Here is a 22016-nt window from a genome sequence, read left to right on the forward strand (position 1 = left end):
TTTGGTTTGGTTCTGCAGCCTTCAGTCCATGGTTAGTTGGGTGAGGAGCTTTCAGGCTGTGGTGGGACACAATGACAGGAGTGTACAGTGTGGTAAAACTGCTCACTAAGTGGCCAGAAAAGGAAAGAGACGACCTGCTTTCAGTGACTGTATGACTTCCCACCAGACCCCACCTTGTGAACGTTCCACTTCCACCCAATAGTGCCACTCGGTGAACAAGCCTTTAACACAGACCTGAGCGTCACTTAAGACCCAAAACAGTGTTAGTACACTCTGAAGGCATGGCATTAATAGAAGAATCAAACAAACAAACAAACAAACAGACAAAAACAGAAGCCAGGCAATCTGTTTATCTAAGTGTGTTTCTGCAGAAATTTAGAAAAAGCTGGCAACAGTGATGTCATTTTTAGGAGTCTTAAGGACAACTAAGGTCATTACAGTCCCTCAAAATGTCTATAATAGCCTGGCATGGTGGCACACACCTTTAATCCCAGCACTCGGGAGGTAGGAGGATCACCGTGAGTTCGAGGCCACCCAGAGACTACATAGTGAATTCCAGGTCAGCCTGGGCTAGAGTGAGACCCAATCTCGAAAAAAAAAAAAAAAAAAAAATGGCTACAATATAATGTTGAAGCGTTTTCATAAGACTTAATTAAAAATTTACTGTAAATTTAGTTTAAGTTTAATGAAACTTGAAAAAAGTTAATTACATAATAAAAATTTAAAAAGACAAAAACTTCACCAATACTTTCCTACCTCTAGGATCCTAGTAGATGAATATGTGTAGGTAACTACAGTGGAGCGAAGGAAGAAAATGGATGGTAAGAGTGGCTATGGAGAGCCGGGTGTGGTAGCAGACACTTTTAATCCCAGCATTTGGGAGGTTGACGTAGGAGGATTACTGAGTTCCAAGCCAACCTAGGACTATAGAGAGTTCCAGGTCAGCCTGGCCTAGAGTGAGACCTTACCTTGAAAACTTTTTTAAAAAATATTAAAAAAAAAAAAAAAGAGAGCCAGGCGTGGTGGTGCACGCCTTTAATCCCAGCCCTCAGGAGGCAGAGGTAGGAGGATCGCCGTGAGTTCGAGGCCACCTTGAGACTCCATAGTGAATTCCAGGTCAGCCTGGGCTAGAGTGAGACCCTACCTCGAAAAACCAAAAAATAAAATAAAAAGAGAGTGGTTATTGGATTGGACAGATGGCTTAGTGGTTAGAGTACTTGCTTGCTAAGCCTAACAACCGCTTCTCCAGTACCCAGATGCTTGAAGTGGCACATGTATGTGGAGTTTGTTTGCAGCATCAAGAGGCCCTGATGTGCCCATTCTCTATCTCCCTCTCTCTATCCCTCCCTCCCTCTTTCTACTTTCTTTCCTCTCTCTCTCTCTTTCCTTACAAATAAAGAGCCACAAATATTTTTGTTCGAAACATGTATGTGACATAACATACAGCTTTGGGTTCCATTTTCTTTTTCTTTCTTTTCTTTTTTTTCAAGGTAGGGTCTCACTCTAGCTCAGACTCACCTGGAATTCACTATGTAGTGTCAGGGTGGCCTCAAAATCCCAGCAAACCTTCTATTTCTGCCTCCTAAGTGCTGGGATTAAAGGCATGCGCCACCACCACGCCCAGCTTCTTTTTCTTATTTTAGGTTTTGATTTTTTATTTTATTTTACTTTTCGAGGTAGGATCTCCTAGCCCAGGCTGACCTGGAATTCACTATGTACTCTCAGGGTGGCCTCGAACTCATGGTGATCCTCCCACCTCTCCCTCCTGAGTGCTGGGATTAAAGGCATGTGCCACCACGCCCAATCTGTTACTATTTTTTTAAATTGTTGGTATTGTTTGTGTGTGTGTGTGTGTGTGTGTGTTTGACTTTCTGATAGGGTCTCATGATGCAGTGCAGGTTGGCCTGAAACTCACTACATAGGCCAGGCTGGCCTCAAATTTCCAACAGTCCACCTGCTCAGCCTTTCAAGAGCTGGGATCACGGACACGACATGTCCAATGCCTAAAACATGACATGTCACATGGTTACTAATGGTGACAGCTTAGGCCGAGGCTGGTAAGAGAGACTCATGGGGGGCTATAAGCAGCCACAGGAGGCAGGATGAGTAAGTACAGGCATGGCACTGTCCCAGGCCTTCAGGCAGCGTCAGCAGCAGCTCTGGCCACACTTTCCCACATACCCGTTTTCTCCCTTGCCTTCTCAGATAGGCAGGGACATTCCTTTCCACACATAAACAAGTACACCCTACGTTTGGGACATGAGTACTACAACATAGCAGGATATAGTTTTTTTTTTTGTTTTCTCTGAGAACCTGATTTAACTTCCATCCTACCCTGCAGCCTCACCCCCTCCCCTCTTGGCACAAGGGCAGTCCTCAATTCCAGCCACTGACACAGAAGCTAAGCCATGAACCTGGATGGCCTGCTCTGCTGAAGTTAGGACTCCAGTACCTTCATGAGCTGAGCCCAGAATACACAGGGTCTGACACTGTTTCTCAGACGCCCACAGAGCCACCTGCAGCAGAGGGGGGAACCCGAGGCTCACACACCTGAAACGGCTCATCCAGAGCCTATAATTACTGCCAAAGATCTTGGCAGAGAGCCTGGAAGACTCAGGTAGCCACAGAACGGAGTGTATGGACATCAGGGGCGTCCATACTGGACTGGAAGCCTGCCCGGGTCTCTGCCGATTTTGGTCCGCATCCCTTCTGTACGGGATGCTCTCAGTTCCTCCAGCTGTAAACGGATGTGGTTACTTCACCAGTAGTTCGTTCCTTTAAAAGGGATGTCTAACTAGCAAAGGGCTGATGTCTGGGCAGCAGAAGCAGAGGCCCAAGCGCCAAGTTCTAAGCCGATCTGCTATATTCCTACCTGGCAGATCTTGGGCAAAGTCACTTTAGCTCTGTGAGAATGTACCCCCGCCCCTTTTCTTGCCCCCCCCACCCCTGGGGCCTTGCACATGCTAGGCAAGCACTCCCCCATGGAGCTGTCTGCCCAGCCCTAGGTTTAGTTTCATCATCAGTAAAATCAGGAGTGGGAACTAGCGAGTGTTTTGCAAGGAACAACCCCCAAGGTCCCGTCCACATGGGCCCACGTGCACTGCTCCTTTAAGCGACTGGCCCTGTCACTGCGCGTTCAGTGACCCTCCCCGGGCCAGAGGCTCCCGCGCCCGAGAGTGGGGACGCTGAGGACGCCGAGATGGGGGCCAGAGGCCCGGACGCTGTCTCCGTGCTCCTCCCTCCAGCCCCAGTCCTCCGCCAGCCGCACCGCCGCCTCCCCGGCGCCCTCTCCTCGCCCCCGCGCCGGCCGCAGAGGCCCCAGCGCGGCGGCGCAGCAGCCCGGAGCCCCGAGGGGGCCGCGGTCAGGGTCAGTGCGCAGGACCGGCTCCCGTCGCACCCGGGGTTCTCCGGGCAAGACAGGTCCCGAGACGCGCGAAACCCCCTCCCCGCCCCCACTCCACCCACGCCAGCCCCGGCAGCTCGCTCACCTGCTCCGCCTGCTACGGCGCCCCGGGCCGAGTTGACACCGCGGGCCGAGCGCCTCGGAGGACCCGGCGCCGGCCCCGCCCACCGCCTGGTCCCGCCCACGCCACGGCTCCGCCTCTGGCCCCGCCCCCTGAGCGGGCCTGGGTTCTCGGTGCCACCAGCGCGGGCTTCCCTGCAGGAGGGAAGAAAGCCCAGGACCGAAGATCCCGTCGTGTCCTGTCACTGGCATTGGACAGTGACTTTCATTTTCTTAGGAGCCTGGCAGCGCGGGGAGGATTTGTTTGCTTGCAGTGATAGGGTTCTCTGTCTGTCTGCCTCTGGATTCCATGCACTTTTTTAAAAAAAAATTATTATTTTATTTATTTATTTGAGAGCGACAGACACAGAGAGAAAGACAGATAGAGGGAGAGAGAGAGAATGGGCGCGCCAGGGCTTCCAGCCTCTGCAAACGAACTCCAGACGCGTGCGCCCCCTTGTGCATCTGGCTAACGTGGGACCTGGGGAACCGAGCCTCGAACCGGGGCCCTTAGGCTTCACAGGCAAGCGCTTAACCGCTAAGCCATCTCTCCAGCCCTCCATGCACTTTTTAAAGGGAGCACTGGCCAGGCGTGGTGGTGCACGCCTTTAATCCCAGTGCTCGGGAGGCAGAGGTGGGAGGATCGCCGTGAGTTCGAGGCCACCCTGAGACTGCAGAGTGAATTCTAGGTCAGCCTGGGCTAGAGTGAAACATTGCCTCGAAAAACAAAAACAACAACAAAAGCCCCCCCCCCCCAGACAAAAAGAAAAGAAAAGAAAAGAGAAGAGAAGAAAAGGGAGCACTGGTGTTCTTGTGAGAGCTAACAGCATGTTCCTTGTCCTGTGGTTTCCTACAGCCCTTCAGAGCCACCGGGAGTTCTGCGTAAAAGTGAATGGGGGTGAAATTGCTTCCAAACCGGAAAACTGTCTGGGAGAGGGGCTTGTGATTCCATGATTTTGTGGTCTGTGGGTGAGTTGAGATTGTCAAAAATTTGTCTTTGCCTCAGTAGCTCTTTTAAAAAATTATGGTGAAATTCATATACCATAACATCTGTCATAAAATTTTGTCATACCATAAAATTCATATACCATAACATTTGTCAAAAAGTATACAACTCAAAGCATTCAGTGTGTGCAGACTGTCTGGTCTGAGAACATTCTATCACTTTTTTTTTAAAAAAGTGTACACTCTGAGAAGTTTCTTCCCAGCCTCTCCCCCATTCCTGGCTAGCCACCACTCTCTTCTGCCTGTGTGGATTGAACTGTTGTGCCCACTCAAAGCAGTGGGTTTTCTCTTAACATGCTTGAGAAATGCCAGCCCTGCGTGACAGACAACATGCAGGCAATCCGCAGGGGCCTTCAGTATCAGATGCCCTGAGTTTGAAACTCCCTCGTCCACGTGCTTGTTGTGAGTATTTACCCTTGATGGGCCTTGGTTTGTTCACTTTCCTATTCCTTTCAGAGGAACAAAATTATAGAGAAACGACGATACATGTTCAGGAGAACTCACACGCTCAAACATATTAGCTGTCATATTAGCTGTCTCCTTTCCTTATCTACCTGACGTAAGAGCTTCATTTTATTCTATTGGACATTGAGATAGACTATACCACTCTTCACAAATCCTGTGCCCCTCTTACTGTATGAGGGCTCATATTTTTTTTAAAAAAAGATTTATTTATTTATTAGAGACAGAGAGAGGCATGGGAAGGAGTGAGAATGGGTGCACCAGGACCTCTAGCCACTATGAACAAACTCCAGATGCATACACCACCATGTGCATCTGGCTTACGTGGGACCTGCAATATTGAACCTGGGTCCTTAGGCCTCAAGGGCAAGCGCCTTAACTGCTAAGCCATCTCTCCAGCCCGGTTCATTCTCTTTTATATGCTGTTAAGTACATGTGACTCTCACCAGTGGCAGCAGCAGTGCTATATGGAAGGTGTGGACCGAAGGTCTGGGGCCCTAGGTGTGCTTCTCACACTCCAGAGAGCCCAGCTGTGCTCAGACAGAGGCTGTTCCATTGGGTGAGACTTAAGATGCGTGACCCAGATGCCCATCCACTGCGAATGGACAGTGAAGTTGTGATCTGTGTACACAATGGGATTCTCAGCAGTAAAGAAAAAGGAAATAATTAAATTTGCAGGATAATGGATGGACTTGGAAAAATCTCATCCTAAGCGAAGTTACGCAGTCTAAGAAAGACAGGTACAGCATGTTTCTCTCATAAATGGCTCCTAAAATAGACCAGCTCAAGAGGAGGGCAAAAGGTAGTAAGTATTAAGACAATGGGTGTATAACTAGAATGAGACCAGGAAAAAGTTTAAAAAGAGAGGGAGGAGAGGAGGGGTAACCAGAAATCCTAACTAAGGGAAAGAATATGGGAGTGGGGGGTGGGTAGCAGGGTTGGGGTAAGGGAGAGTGGAGGGGGGAATACACAAAACTAAATACACAAAACTACCATAGTAGTTAGAACATTAGGTACCTTCCTCCGGGTTTGCAGTGTACAATATTTAACCCCCAATTAAGGGAGGCGGTTGGGCCACACTGATCTGCCCAGTACAAGGTGGCCAAAGCTTAATCCTAAAATCACCGACTCTGGTTTGTAAATCCCAGGACCAGAACTGGGTTACCCTGCAGTTAGTAGTTGACCAGGAAGAGCCATGAGGTCCCCCAAAACAATGATGGCCATTACAAGGCACTTGGTTACCCAACAGAACTAAAAGGTAAGACCCTAATGCTGAAGACACCACAGACTGCTGTCTCAGGACACCAAGAGACCACGTGGGAGCAGAGAGGAAAGCCAACGCTCTCCTGGCAAACCTACATGGGGCTGGAAAGTGGTATGGGAGCCACTGTGTGACAATGGATGTCAACAGCCCAAATAAGCAAGAGACCCCTGCAAGCAAGACACATGATCCACCAGTGGGAAGAAATACACCCTTTGCAGTAGTGGTACACAGCCTCTGTAGGAAACTCTGATTGGCCCACTCAGTGGGAGAGAACTCATGACTGGCACTGGGAACCATGGGCTCACAACTGCTAGAGAGAAGCCCTTGTTGTTCTCTGGACAACTTGAGTGTCTCTCAGAATGATAAGCATATCTAAATCAGAGCTGCCCTCACCTTTGGTTTGAGGACCTGCTTTAATTTAGAGATGATTGAGAAGTCTGGGGAGATACAAGATCCATCAATGTGATAAGAAAGACTGCCCACCATGAGAAGTTCCACCTCTACCACATTCAGCGGCGTTCAGAAGAATCTAGAGGAAGCAGAGAGGAGTACTGCTCCCAGTGCTAACCCAACAGGAGCCTCCAAGGAAACAGCAAGCACAGTGGGGAACTGAAACACTTTGTAACACAAGTGCAATCTACAGAGAACTCATCACCAAGAACAAATTGCTGACACTCCCACCAAGGCTGAGGGACTATTGTGGAAGAGGGGGTGTGAAGATTGTAAGAGCCACAGAGTGGGTAGAAATATTCTGAAGCACAGCCCCCATCCACAGACTGATGGAGGCCCTAAATATCCCACAGGGAGCACCAAAAACCCTACTGAGGGGGGCCCTCAGGGAATTGAAGACCAGGGAGAAGGGATACAAGACTATATAACTGATGTAAAACATATACATTTATATAAATTAGAAAAAAAGCATAATTATTGATTGATTTGCAAGCAGAAGAGAGCTAGAAAGAAGAAATATAGACAGGGAGAATGGGGCTTACCAGGGCCTCCAGCCAATGCAAATGAACTTCAGATGCATATGCTTCTTTGTGCATCTGGCTTTACATGGGTACTGTGGTATCGAACCTGGGTTGTTAGGCTTTGCAGGCAAGTGCCTTAACTACTGAGAAATCTCTCCAGCCCCGTAATAATTTTTTTTTTAAAGTAACACATGAAGGCCACTGCCTTAGTCTGTTGAGGCTGTTATAACAAGCCACTGTTTGGGAAACTGGGAAGACCAAGATCAAGACCTTAGCAGGCTTGGTATCTGAAGAGGCTTGCTTCCTAGTTCAGAATGCCTTGTCCTGTGTCCTTCTATGGTAGAAGGAGTGATCTAGTGCTTTTTTTTTTTTTTTTTTTTGAGATAAGGTCTCACTCTAGCACAGGCTGACCCGGAACTCACTCTGGAGAACCTCTGCCTCCCAAGTGCTGGGATTAAAAGCATGCATCACCAGACCCTGCCCATGGCAAGTATCTTAAAAATAGGTACTTATTTGTTTTTATTTTATTTTATTTATTTATTTATGAGAAAGAGGGAGAGAGAGAGAGAGAAAGAAGAGAGAGAGAGAGAGAGAGAGAAAATGGGTGCACCAGGGCCTCCAGCCACTGCAAAACAACTCCAGACGCATGCGCCACCTTGTGCATCTGGCTTATGTGGGTCCTGGGGAATCAAACCGAGGTCCTTTGGCTTTGCTATATTTGTTTTTTTTTTTTTTTTTTTTTTTTTGAGGTAGGGTCTCACTCTAGCCCAGGCTGACCTGGAATTCACTATGGAGTCTCAGGGTGGCCTCGAACTCACAGCAATCCTCCTACCTCTGCCTCCCGAGTGCTGGGATTAAAGGCGTGCGCCACCATGCCCGGTGGCTTTGCTATATTTGTAGAAACTTTGTAAAATACAAAAGGTAAGTAGAAAAAAGTTACTTGTTCATCTTTTTTTTTTTTTAATATTTTATTTATTTATTTGAGAGTGACAGGCACAGGGAGAAAGACAGATAGAGGGAGAGAGAGAGAATGGGCGCGCCAGGGCTTCCAGCCTCTGCAAACGAACTCCAGATGCATGCACCCCCTTGTGCATCTGGCTAACGTGGGACCTGGGGAACCGAGCCTCGAACCGGGGTCCTTAGGTTTCACAGGCGAGCGCTTAACCGCTAAGCCATCTCTCCAGCCCACTTGTTCATCTTTTTGTCTTATGTCTTTTATGCTTTTTTCTTTTTAATGTTTTTTCAAGGTAAGGTCTCCCTCTATTGCAGGCTGACCTGGAATTCACAATGTACTCTCAAGGTGACCTGAAACTTATGGTGATTTTCCTAAGCCTGACTCCCAAGTGTTGGGCTTAAAGGTGTGTGCCATCACTCCCAGATTTATGTTTTCTTTTTCCTTTTCTCATTATATTGCCGAGGCTGGCCTGGAACTCACTAAGTAGAACAGATTGGCCTTGAATTAATGATGTTCTGGTGATAGCTTCCCATTGAAATCTTTTTGCATGTGTATATAGACTTATGTGTATGTAGAGGCACATGCGGAGGCCAGAGGTTGATGTCAGATGTCTTCCGTGATCCTCCTCCACCATATTTACTGAGGCAGAGTCTCTCACTTGAACCCAAAGCTCACAAATCAGAGATCCCTTGTCTGCTTCTGGAGTGCTGGGACTATAAACAGGTTGCCATGCCCACCTGATAGTTACATGGGGGCTGGGGATCTGAACTCGGCTCCTCACGCTTATGTAGAAATAACTGTATCCACTCAACTATCTCCCCAGAGCCAGACATTTTCTTTCAAAAAGATATGGCCAGGTGTGGTAGCCCACAGCTTTAATCCCAGTGCTTGGGAGGCAGAGGCAGAAGGATCATCGTGAGTTCAAGGCCACCCTGGACTACATAGTGAATTCGAGGTCAACCTGGGCTAGAGTGAGATCCTACCTTAAAAAAATATATATATATTATATATATATATACACACACACACATACATACATCAACATGGACAGGGCTGGATGGATGGCTTAGTGGCTAAGCATTTGCCTGTGAAGCCTACGGACCCTGGTTTAAGGCTTGACTCCCCAAGACCCACGTAAGCCAGATGCACAAGGTGGCGCATGCATCTGGAGTTCATTTGCAGTGGCTGGAGGCCCTGGTGCACCCATTCTCTCTCTCTCTCTCTCTCTCTCTCTGCCTCTTTCTCTCACTGTGTGGCTCTCAAATACTTAAATAAATAACAATAAATAAAAATTAGAAAGATATGGAAGGAATATTTGAAGTGGAGAATCCTGCTTCTCAGGAGAAGTAAAAGAGTAAATGAATTCTTGGAACATCAAACAGAAAATTGTCATGGGATGGGCCTAGAATCATTGCTTTTTGAGTCACAGAACCACGTTCTGTGTCAGAATAGTCTCACCAGAAGGAATCTAGGAGGAAAAAATAATCCATACAGCCCAGCCACAGGACAGGCACAAATGACACATTCCCAGGCACTACCCATCAGGTGAGATGTTTGAAGGGCACCTGAGGCGACTCCTTTCTTGCTGGCGTGTGACGGTTAATCTGGGTCATAATCCTGGCTGCCGAACAACACCCGCGGTAATAAAAACCCGCAAAGCACACTTCTGAAGTGTGCCTAGGAGGGTATTTCCAGAGACAATGGGCATGTTGTCAAGGGACTGAGTGGGGAAACCCTGCCCTGAGTGAGGGCAGAGCAGAGCAGTGGGTGAGGAGCCTGGGGGGAATGGAAAAGCCAAAAAAAGGGAGGTCACACGCATGCATGCCCAGCTCTTCTTGAGGTGTGGTCTTTGCTGCAGCTAGGCCTGAGAAAACAGACTCCTTAGTCTTTGAGCTCACCAGGAAGCTTCCAGGCTTTCTTCATATTGTAAGCCTTCCATTCTTTTTTTTTTTTTTTTTTTTTAATTTGAGAGCGACAGACACAGAGAGAAAGACAGATAGAGGGAGAGAGAGAGAATGGGCGCGCCAGGGCTTCCAGCCTCTGCAAACAAACTCCAGACGCGTGCGCCCCCTTGTGCATCTGGCTAACGTGGGACCTGGGGAACCGAGCCTCGAACCGGGGTCCTTAGGCTTCACAGGCAAGCGCTTAACCGCTAAGCCATCTCTCCAGCCCAAGCCTTCCATTCTTGTGGACTGAACAGCTACTGGTGTCTCTGGCTCTCTAGCCTGAAGAGGGCAGTGGTGGTCTTATCCAGCCTGGGCTTTGATGTTAATCTCATAAAACCTTGTTTATATATAATGTCAGTTCTATCTCTCTACGTTGCTCTGGAGATACCTAGCTAATATATAGGGCTTTGCTGGTAAATCTGGAAGTTGGTGGCTATCACCTGAAAAATGACAGCCAGTTCACCTGATGACACTTATTACCACATTTACATTACATTTTCTCCACATGACAGGGTGGTTTCATTTCTCTGTGGAGAATATTTGTGTGTTTTGAGTTCTTGGGATGTGTCTGCTCTAGTAATTTAAACCAGCAATTCTCAAACTGTTTTACGAACTCTTTACTCTCTTAAAGTTGTCTGAGGACTTCAAAAGGATTTTGTTTGGGGGCATTACATCTACCAACCAATGTTTGTCATCAATGCTAGTCAGCTCTCTGCTGCTGTGACAAATATCTTACTTAGATAGTTAAGTTGATCTTTTTTTTATTTTTTTTTATTTTTCGAGGTAAGGTCTCACTCTGGCCCAGGCTGACCTGGAATTCATTCACTATGTAGTCTCAGGGTGGCCTTGAACACATGGTGATCCTCCTACCTTTGCCTCCTGAGTGCTGGGATTAAAGGTGTGCACCACCACACCTGGCTAAGTTGATTTTTTATTTACTTATTTATTAAGGAAAAAAATTTAATTTAATTTAATTTTTTGTTTGTTTTGTCTAGGTAGGGTTTCACTCTAGCCTAGGCTGACCTGGAATTCACTATGTTGTCTCAGGGTGGTCTCGAACTCTCAACAATCCTCCTACCTCTGCCTCCCAAGTGCTGGTATTAAAGGCATGCACCACCACATGCAGTTTTATTTTAATTTTTAAGGAAAAATATACTTAGGCTCATGGTTTCAGAAATTTGAGGGCATCTTCACTTGACTTCAGGTCCACCATGAGGCAGCACATCACAGCAGAAGCATCGGGTAGAGGAAACCTGTTCTTTTCATGGTAGTCTGGAAGCAAAGAAAGAGAAAGGGGTTGGTATTCAAGGATCCCCCTTGAGGGGCTGTCCCCAGTGACCTTTCCACCACCTCCCAATAGCACCAAGGAGGACCAAGCCTCTAACACACAGGTCTTTGAGGAACATTTCAAGTCCAAATTATAGTACCATATTAGTAATTCAAACTGAGAAATGTATAAAAAAAAATTTACTAGCTTAAAAAGCTATTACATGCAAAAAGAACCTATTAGGGCTGGAGAAATGGCTTAGCGGTTAAGCCTAAGGACCCTGGTTCAAGGCTCAACTCCCCAGGTCCCACATTAGCCACATGCACAAGGGGGTGCACACATCTGGAGTTCGTTTGCAGTGGCTGGAAGCCCTGGCGCACCCACTCTCCTCTCTCTCTCTCTCTCTCTCTATCTGCCTCTTTCTCTCTCTGTCTGTCGCTCTCAAATAAATAAATAAAAATAAACAAAATTTTTTTAAAAGAACCTATTACATGTTAACATGTAACCTGTAATGAAGATGACTATGTTTGCAAAAGATGGTGTAGTCAGTAGGGTGATTTGTGGTAGACAGAATAACAGCCTCCAAAGATGCTCACTCACCAGTGCCACATGCCTGTGGGCACGTGACTTTACACGGCAAAACGAATGTTACAGATGTAATTAGCATTGGGGATTTGAGATGGCTGAAGTATACAAAGAAAATTTGGCTTTATATAGTTGGAAAGTAGGAGTATTTAAATAACCTTTTAGACTTAAAAAATTTTTGTATTTATTTGCAAGGAGAGAGAGAGAATGAATGAATGAATGAATGAGTTCACTAGGGCCTCCTACCACTGCATACAGACTCGAGATGCATGTGCCCCTTTGTGAATCTGGCTTTACCTGGGTACTGGGGAATTGAACCCAGGCTGTCAGGCTTTGCAAGCAAACACTTTAACCCCTGAGCCATCTCTCCAGCCCTTGGATTACTCTTGGATATGTGTCAGTCAGCTTTCCATCATCATAGCAAATAAAGTTTTTAAAAAATAAAACAATGAGCTTTTGCAATATTGCTCAGCATTTCTTTTTTTTTAATTTTTATTAACATTTTCCATGTTTATAAAATATATCCCATGGTAAAGCATTTCTTAATACAAACTGCTACGTTCAAACAATCCTCCTGCTTCCACCTTCTGAAAAGCAGGAGATTGCAGGTACATGACACTCTATAGCATTATTTTAAAAAAATATATATATTTTTTAATTTTTTTCAGTTACCTATTTGAGAGAGAAAACGAGTGAGAAAGAGGCAGATAGAGAATGGGCACATCAGGGCCTCCAGCCACTGCAAATGAACTCCAGATGCATGCGCCCCCTTGTGCATCTGGCTTATGTGGGTCCTGGGGAGTTGAACCTGGGTCCTTTGGTTTTGCGGGCAAACACCTTAACTGCTAAGCCATCCCTTCAGCCCGCATCTTTTTTTTTTTTTTTTTGTTTTTTTGAGGTTTTTTGAGGGTCTCGCTCTAGCCCAGGCTGACCTGGAATTCACTATGGCGTCTCAGGGTGGCCTCAAACTCACAGTGGTGATCCTCCTACCTCTGCCTCTCAAGTGCTGGGATTAAAGGCGTGCACCACTATGCCTGGCTCACGTCATTTTTTTTTTTTTACATGCACTATGTGAATGATTTTTAGTACTTTTCTTTCTCTTATTACATTACCTTATGTACATGAATTATTGCCTAGTCTACATAAACATTATCTGATGCAGTGGAAAAATATTATAGAGAATACATATGCCATACTGTATTCAACCACTTACTATTGTGCTTTTCAGATTATATCAAATTTAAAAAGTTTAAAGCATAGTTTTCTTTTTCTTTGTTTAAAACAATTTCTTTATGACAAATCTGGCGAAGTGAAACTGTTGGGTATAAGAAACACACAGTTATGGGCCTAGGAAGATGGCTCAGCCACTGCAAGTGCTCGCTTACAAAGCTTGCTGGCCTCTGCTTCAATTTCCAAGCCACCCACATAAATCTTGATGCAAAAAGTGGTTCAAGTATCTGGTGTTCATTCATTTATAGTGACAAGAGGCTTTGGTGTATGCAAACACACACACACACACACACACACACACACACACACACACACACTCACAAATAAATAAAAATTACTTTAAAAAAAATCCAGGGGCTGGAGAGATGGCTTAGTGGTTAAGGCATTTGCCTGCCAAGCCAAAGGACCCAGGTTCAGTTCCCCAGGACACACTTAAGCCAGATGCAGAGGGGATGTGCACGTCTGGAGTTTGTTTGCGATGGCTGGAGGCCCTGGCGTGCCCATTCTCTCTGTCTGTCTTTCTTCTCTCTATCTCTCTATCTCTGCTTGCAATAAATAAATAAATAAATTTTAAAAAATCTAAAAAGACATACATTGATTTTTAAAAATTATTTATTTGAGAGCGACAGACAGGGAAAGAGGCAGATAGAAAGAGAGAATGGGCACGCCAGGGACTCCAGCCACTGCTAAAGAACTCCAGATGTGTGCGCCTTCTTGTGCATCTGGCTAACATGGGTCCTGGGAAATCGAGCCTCGAACCGGGGTCCTTAGGCTTCACAGGCAAGTGTTTAACCACTAAGCCATCTCTCCAGCCCCATTGATTCTTTTTTTGGTGGGGGGCTTTGGCTTTTTTTTCTAAGTAGGGTCTCACTCTAGACCAGGCTGACCTGGAATTCACTATGTAGTCTCAGGGTGGCCTGGAACTTACGGTGATCCTCCTACCTCTGCCTCCTGAGTGCTGGGATTAAAGGCGTGCGCCACCACACCCGGCGACATTGATTTTTACTTAGAACACGTCTGACACCAGATGTGTAAGCTTTCTCACATCAACAACCAATTTTCCAACCCTCTGAATACCAACAATCAGTTCAATTCTGGCAGTGTCAGCCTGGTGTTGGTGCAGACTCCTCGGGTTAAAGATGTGGTGCTACAAGACTGCTCCCCACTTCAGAGCCAATCGTCAGTCTCTGAACACGGGATTCCGACTCCTTGGTTACAATTGTGGAGCAATCCCTTTGCCTCCTTCTAAGGGTTGGCAACTGGCTAAGATAACTCACAGGTTGCAGAAGAAGCACCATGCTGCTTACTGGCTGACTATCGCGTATTACAAAGAACAGAGATAAGGCTGGGGAGATGGCTCAGTGGTGCAAGGCACTCGCTGGCAAAGCTGCTGACCCGGGTTTGATTCCCCACTACCCACGGAAAGCCAGATGCGCAACGTGGGGCCTGTATCTGGAGCTCATTCACAGTGGTGTACCCCTCCTCTCTCCCTCACTCTCTCTCTGTCTCTCTAAGATAAATAAGTAAATGAATAAAATACTTTTTACGAAAGAATAGAGGCGAATAGCCAGGTAAAGGCGGGCACAGAGCAAGGTCTGGAAAGATCCAGAGTCCAGGGGCCTCTGTCTCTGCTGAGCTGTGTATGGTACCCTCTGGCACATGCATAACGTCACTAGCCTGGAAGCCCTCTGCACTGTGTCTAGGCTTTTGAGTGCTTGTTTAGAGACTGAGCAGCCTTTTACATGCTAAGCATATGTTACCCAGATCCTAGTTCAGGGATTTTTCTGGAGGTAGTTTAGGTGTTTAGGGAGACTTCAACCCCATAGGTATGATTGATTAATTCCAGATCCATCCTCTTGCCCTCTCAGGTGGGGCCAATACTGAATATCCCCAGCTCTTAATTATGTTATGACCTTTTTCATGACCAACCTCCATCCTGAGGTCCACCAAGGATCATCTCAGTGGAGCACAAGACACTCCTACAACCCAAGGAATGCCAAGGGCTTTTAGACCTGTGTCAGGCAAAGGGGGTAGACACCTAGTAGTTGTTTATTATGTCACATGGAATTTTGGAGAGTGTTATAAAATTGCATTTCCACACACTGGCATTAAGATTTGCTTCCCTAAAGCAGGCCATGAGAAGACCTCTTTCCCTTTTATTAAATACAAGTATTTTTATGAAACTATTAATTTGAGCTGGGTATGGTGGTGCACACCTTTAATTCCAGAGCTCAGGAGGTAGAGGTAGGAGGATTGCCTTGAGTTCAAGGCCACCCTGAGACTATGTAGTGAATTCCAGGTCAGCCTGGGCTAGAGTGAGACCGTACCTCAAAAAACCCAAAACCAAAACCAACCAAACAAACAAAAAAATCTGTTAATTTGATTTATAAAAACCTATATGCTATGTTGATTTACATTGATTATTAGGAAGTCTGAATTGTTTTTATATTTGTGAGTCATTTTTACATTCTCCTTCATTAATTTTCTATCATGTTCTTTATTGGTTTATGGTTTTTGGATCCTTTTCTTTTTCTTTTTCTTTTGTTTTTTTGAGGTAGGGTCTTGCTGTAGCTCAGGCTGACCTAGAATTCACTATGTAGTCTCAGGGTGGCCTTGAACTCATGGTGATCCTCCTACCTCTGTCTCCCAAGTGCTGGGATTAAAGGCATGTACTACCATGTCCAGCTTGGATCCTTTTCTTGATAATTTGGATGAGTTAGCTCAGTGTATGGAGTGTTTGCCTAACAAGTTCAAGGCCCTGGGTTCAGTCCTCAGTACTGAAAAAAAAATGTTGGCCCTATTTCAATATCTACTAGAAATATGAGTAGATTGTATTAGCTGCCTTTCTTGTCACTGTGACCGAAACCACACGGTGTGGGGGGGATTATTTTGACTCACAGTTTCATCCCATCAGGGCAGGGAAAGCATAGTGTTGGGAACACCTTTGTCAGGTAGTGGGAGCTTAAAGCTACCACTTCCCACATCATGGAGGGTCAGGAAACAGTTCAGATTAGAACCAGAAGTCAGTATCATTCTCAAGGCCTGCTCCTAGCAATCTACTTCTCAAAGGTTCCACAGCCCCCCAAAATGGCATCACCAGCTGGGGGACCAAGTGTTCAAATACATGAGCCAGTGGGGACATACTTTATATCCAAACCATAATCCAGACTCATCCAGGTTTATCCAAAGCAGGGATCCTTCAGTGGCAAATGTTACGAATGCAAGTAATCAAGAAGTACAGGCCTGGGCTGGAGAGATGGCTTAGTGGCTAAGCGCTTGCCTGTGAAGCCTAAGGACCCCGGTTCGAGGCTCAGTTCCCCAGGACCCACGTTAGCCAGATGCACAAGGGGGCGCACGCGTCTGGAGTTCGTCTGCAGTGGCTGGAAGCCCTGGCGTGCCCATTCTCTCTCTCTCTGTCCCTCTATCTGTCTTTCTCTCTGTGTCTGTTGCTCTCAAATAAAATAAATAAATAAAAAATAGACAAAAATTAAAAAAAAAAAGAAGTACAGGCCATATAAGGGGGTCTGTGACCATGGCATGATGCCCAGGTCTGCCTTTTCATATTAGACATCTGTTCTTCATCTTAGGGGGAGACAGGACGCCAATGAGAGTTGCAGGTCACTTCACACGCTGGGGAGCATTTGAACACACTGAGAGTTGTATAGCTAAGACCACCTTCTCCTCGTACAAATTCATAGGCTCTAAGGGTTCTTCCCATCGGTGATGATCAGTCAGAGACTCCATGCTGACAGAATTCCAACAGAGGGCTGGAGAGATGGTTCAGTGGTTAAGGCACTTGCCTTCAAAGCCTCAGGACCCAGGTTGAATTTCCCAGTTTCTACACAAGCCAGATGCACAAGGTGGTGCATGCCTCTGGAGTTCGTTTACAGGAGCTGGAGGCCCTAGAGCACCCATTATCTCTATCCGTGCCCCCTTTCAATGAATAAATCAATACTTTAATTTTTTTTTTTTTAAAGCACAAGGCTGGAGAGATGGCTTAGGACTTAAGACACTTGCCTGCGAAGCCAAAGGACCCAGGTTCAATTCCCCAGGACCCACATAAGCCAGATGCACAAGGTGGCGCATGCATCTGGAATTCATTTGCAGTGACTAGAAGCCCTGACATGCTCATTCTCTGTCTCTTTCATCCATCCGTCTGTCTGTCTCTCTCTCAAATGAATAAATAAATAAAAATAATAAAATTCTGTTTAAAAGCACAACAATAAGTACCCTCCCCTTACCAATATTCAGCAACCAGATTTACAAAGGAGTCAGTACTGCCACGGGTCAGTTACTTTCATTTTCTTCCTTATTTTCCAAAACAATGATTTGCATTTTTTTTCTTTTTTTGGGGGGGGGGGAGTCTCTAAGTTTAGACAAATAGTTGCAACAATGGCAGAGTAGCTTTATTCAGGTGAATTCCCCTACAGACAAAAATGATCAAGCTTAGACAAAATATTTCAAAAACATATACCAGGTAAAGCTACCAGAAGCCGACAGAAACTCAAGGGCACTTGATTTGGGAGGAAGAGAACTAAACAGGGTGAAGCCTTTATGGCCTTCTCCAGGGAGCGCAGCATGTCTGTGACAGCGTCACAGACTCAAGTCCGTCACAGTCAAGCTGGCGCAGGATCCACAGGGGGAGCTGGAGGCTGGCAGAGTGGGCAACAGTAAGGGAGCTGATGATGAGAAGGAGGAAGCCACAAAGAGATCACCCCCCCCTGCAGAATTCTGAATTACAGATTCCTCTCAGATGCATTGCTTCTTCCCAACCTGTATCACCATATTACGAGAGATACAGAAGATAGTGATGAAAAATTCACCAAGAAGACATGGCTTTCTTCATTGCACATAGATGTACATGTATAACAAAAGATTAAAAATATCCATGGGGCTGGAGAGATGGCTTAGCGGTTAAGTGCTTGCCTGTGAAGCCTAAGGACCCCAGTTCAAGGCTCTATTCCCCAGGACCTACTTTAGTCAGATGCACAAGGGGGTGCATGCGTCTGGAGTTCATTTGCAGTGGCTGAAGGCCCTGGCACACCCATTCTCTCTCTCTCTGTGTCTGTCGCTCCCAAATAAATAAATAAAAATAACCAAAAAATGATCCATGATGCCAGATATGGTGAGGCTTTCCTACTGTAATGACACAGTAATGTATCACTGCAAAACTGCCGGACATGCTGCTGTTTTGTTGACCAGCAGCAGTTCCACACTTAGGTTTTTATACAACAGAAATAAGACATAAGGTTCAGAAATAGTCTTAAATGAGAACACTCAAAGCAGTTTATTTGTAATTGCCAAAATATGAAGACAGCTCTGATACCTATCAATAGAACAGATTAATAAGTTGGAGCATACTTCTTTAAAAAAAAAAATTTATTTTGAGAGAGAAAGAGTCAGAGAATGGGCATGCCAGGACCTTCAGCCTGCTGTGAATGAACTCCAGATACATGTGCCCCCTTGTGTGCATGTGTGACCTTGCACACTTGCGTCACTTTGTGTCTGGCTATGTGGGACCTGGAGATCTGAACATGTGTTCCTAGGCTTCGCAGGCAAGTGCCTCAACTGCTAAGCCATCTCTACAGCTCTGCTTCTTTATTTATTTTTCAAATTTTATATAAGAAGAGAGAGAGAGAAAGATTGAGAATGGGCCTGCCAGGGCCTCTTGCTGCTACAAAGTAACTACAGATGTATATACCACTTTCTTCATCTGGCTGTACATGGGTATTGGGGAAGCAAATCCAGGCCACAGGCTTTGCCTGCAAGTGCCTTCGACTGCTGTACCATCTCGTCAGCCCCAAGTTTTTATATGCTTCTGCAATGACATGTACAGTGACAAGAAAGAATGATGAAATGCTGATCCATAAGCTGTGAGTTCTGATAATTTTAAATTGTCTTGATATCCATTTAAAATCCAACTTGCACATTCTCATACCAGAAGTAGGTTCATCCACCCTCAACAGGAGCTCTGTGCTCCTGTCCTCTAGTGGCTGACCTAGGTAGCTGCTTTATACACAACTTTCCTTTTGTGACTTTGTCTCTATGGGACAACTAGGTACAGCTTATCTGACCGGCTCTGCTGAGCCTCCCACACTGCATGGCCTGTGTGCGTCTGCCATAGTGACCACCTCTCAGTCACAATGAGACCCCTCCTCAAACTTTTGCCTGCCTGATTTAACCCCATCAATTAAAACATACCATGAAGTATCACCATGAAATGCCTTTTTTGGCTAACACTTTGGGCCCCCAAAGACCTTATCCCATGAGTCTCTTTCACTCTGTCTCTCTCTCTTTCTCTCCAAGCTCTCTGATCTCTATGTGTGGCCTTCAGGCATTATGTGTACTGCCAGGACCTGTTAGTAATAGTCTTTTTTTTTTAAATTTTTTAATTATTTATTTATTTATTTATTTGAGAGCGACAGACACAGAGAGAAAGACAGAGGGAGACAGAGAGAATGGGCGCACCAGGGCTTCCAGCCTCTGCAAACGAACTCCAGATGCGTGTGCCCCTTGTGCATCTGGCTAACGTGGGACCTGGGGAACTGAGCCTCGAACCAAGGTCCTTAGGCTTCACAGGCAAGCCCTCAACCGCTAAGCCATCTCTCCAGCCCGTAATACAGTCTTTATTTTCATCTGCATCTCTCCTGATTATTGGTGGGGTGCTTTCTATATTTAAATTTTTAAATTGTTTTTGAGGAGAGAGAGAGAGGGGGAATGGGCATGCCAGGGTTTCTTGCTGCTCCAAACAAACTCCAGATGCATGAATCACTTTGTGCACTATGGCTTTTATGGGTATTGGGGAATTGAACCTGGGCCAGTAGGCTTTGCAAGCAAGTGCATCTTACCACTGAACCATCTCCCAGCCCTTCATACTAAGACTCTAAGTTAAAAGACATGCAACATCATCATGAATGCCTCTCAAAACTTATAGCAAAAGACACAGGAGAAGAGTATCCAGAGAATGGACACATGCTGATTCTATGCAAAGCCCTTGGTTTGGTGCCAAACCAAACCAAATCAAAAAAATACTTCTCTGCAGTTCCACTAATATGATGTTTAATAGTAGACACAAAAAAATCTACATAACAAAAATCAAAAGCCAGATGTGGTAGCAAATGCCTTTAATCCCAGCATTCAGAAGGCAGATTTAGGAGGATCATTATGAGCTCAAGGCCAGCTTGCAAATACAGAGTGAGATCCAGGTCAGACTGAGCTAGAGTGAGACTCTACCTTTAAAAAAGAATTAGAGGGCTGGAGAGATGTCTTAGTGGTTAAGGCACTTGACTGCAAAGCCAAAGGACCTCAGGACTCACATAAGCCAGATGCACAAGGTGGCGCATGCATCTGGAGTTCATTTGCAGTGGCTGGAAGCTCTAGCATACCTATTCTCTCTCTCTCTCTCCCTCCCTCTTTCTCTCTCTCAAATAAATAAATATTTTTAAAAATTAGAACAGTGGTTTCCTTTCAAGATTAATTACAAGGGATTATGATATGAATGTGAATGTATGTCCCCCATAGACTCAGGTGTCTTATTGCTTATAACTTGGATCTCCAGCCACCTGGATGGAGGAGGTGTCACTGGGGGAAGATCCTGGGGTCCATCTCAAGGGTGTGTTAGGGGTGGATCTAATTCAAGCCCAAAGGTGTAGAGAGAGCTATGTGAGCTCTGGAAGGTGAGTGCTTGCTGCTTTTTGGATTAGTGAAAGGGATCCAGTTTCTTCTGCCATCAGTGGAATTTCCCCTAGATCTATCAGCTTGAAATAAAGTCCTTTCTCCCGTAAGCTGTGTCGGTTTGTATGATCATCCCAGCGGCATGGAACTGTCTATGACAGAGTTTGGTACTGAGAGTGAGGTATTGCTGCCAATGAATTTGACCATATGGATTTTGGTCTTTTGGAACTTTTGTGCTGGAAGAATGGAATAAACCTTGGCATTTGCAACTGAAGACACCTTCCAGAGCAATAAGCTAAATATTATGGGCTATTCTAATGCGAGTTTGAAAATACTAAGTGCAGAGAGAATTGTGTTGACTTATAAACTTTCAAAGGAGAAGAAAAAAAAGATAGAGAATTTTGTTGGAACTGGGCTACTGACATAAAAGCTGACTGTGTTCTTCTGACCGCTCTAAGTGTTTGATCAAGGTTGAATTTAAAAGTAATAGACTGATGTGCTTGGCAGAAGCTATAGAACTTGAAGATGTTTGGTTTATCACAGGAAAAACTCAAAAAGTGTAAAATTACAGGCACAGAGACTGGTTTTAGGCTGGCAGCCTGCTATTGTTAAGGATGGACCAACTGCTTTACAATAAAACAATGGAAAATATTCCTGAGGAAAATGAGAAAAGACTGAATGCTAGAAATGCAAAGCCTTTGAAAGGAGATGACTACAAGGTAGAAACCTGCTCTTCAAGGTCACAGTTTGTTTCCTCCCTGCATTAACAAAATGGCTATGTTGTAAGATCTCAGACAGACTGAGACAACCTAAGACAGGCCATGGAGTGGGTTCTCAGTGAGCTAAACACATAGTACCCAGTGATGGGTAAGATCCCCAGAGGGGGACAACCTAAGACAGGGGCCATGGTGACTAATACTCTTACAAAAACAAAAGGGGGAGATGTTGGGCCCTGAAAGGTCCGGGCGTGAGGCCTAGTGGAACTTCCTGAGCCTAGCTAATGTTTGGTGATCTTCTTTGGACTCAGCAGGATGCCTAATGGCTTCTGGCCTGCTACTTCCATGCAGGAGTTGGAATTATCATTTCAATAGTCAAAGTTTACTATTGGCCATTACCTGTCCCCCCATCCTAAAATCCCCGCCTTCATCCTCCATT

At 45.5% G+C, this 22016-nt stretch overlaps 1 protein-coding gene and 1 non-coding gene across 2 annotated transcripts in view; one reads left to right on the forward strand and one right to left on the reverse strand.

Annotated features, from left to right (window-relative positions):
* The window catches only part of Psen2 (presenilin 2), a 30063-nt gene extending 26498 nt beyond the window's left edge, over window positions 1-3565 (reverse strand). The window contains 1 exon segment of the mRNA XM_045141999.1: window positions 3489-3565. The gene's annotated coding sequence lies outside the window, so the exon portion shown is untranslated.
* On the forward strand, window positions 334-461 carry LOC123457889. The gene has a single exon (XR_006635246.1). It is a non-coding gene; the product is annotated as a small nucleolar RNA SNORA33 (small nucleolar RNA).
* Window positions 3566-22016: the final 18451 nt, after the last annotated feature.

This window comes from Jaculus jaculus, chromosome 1 (genome assembly GCF_020740685.1).
Source record: "Jaculus jaculus isolate mJacJac1 chromosome 1, mJacJac1.mat.Y.cur, whole genome shotgun sequence".
Lineage (NCBI taxonomy): Eukaryota > Metazoa > Chordata > Mammalia > Rodentia > Dipodidae > Jaculus > Jaculus jaculus.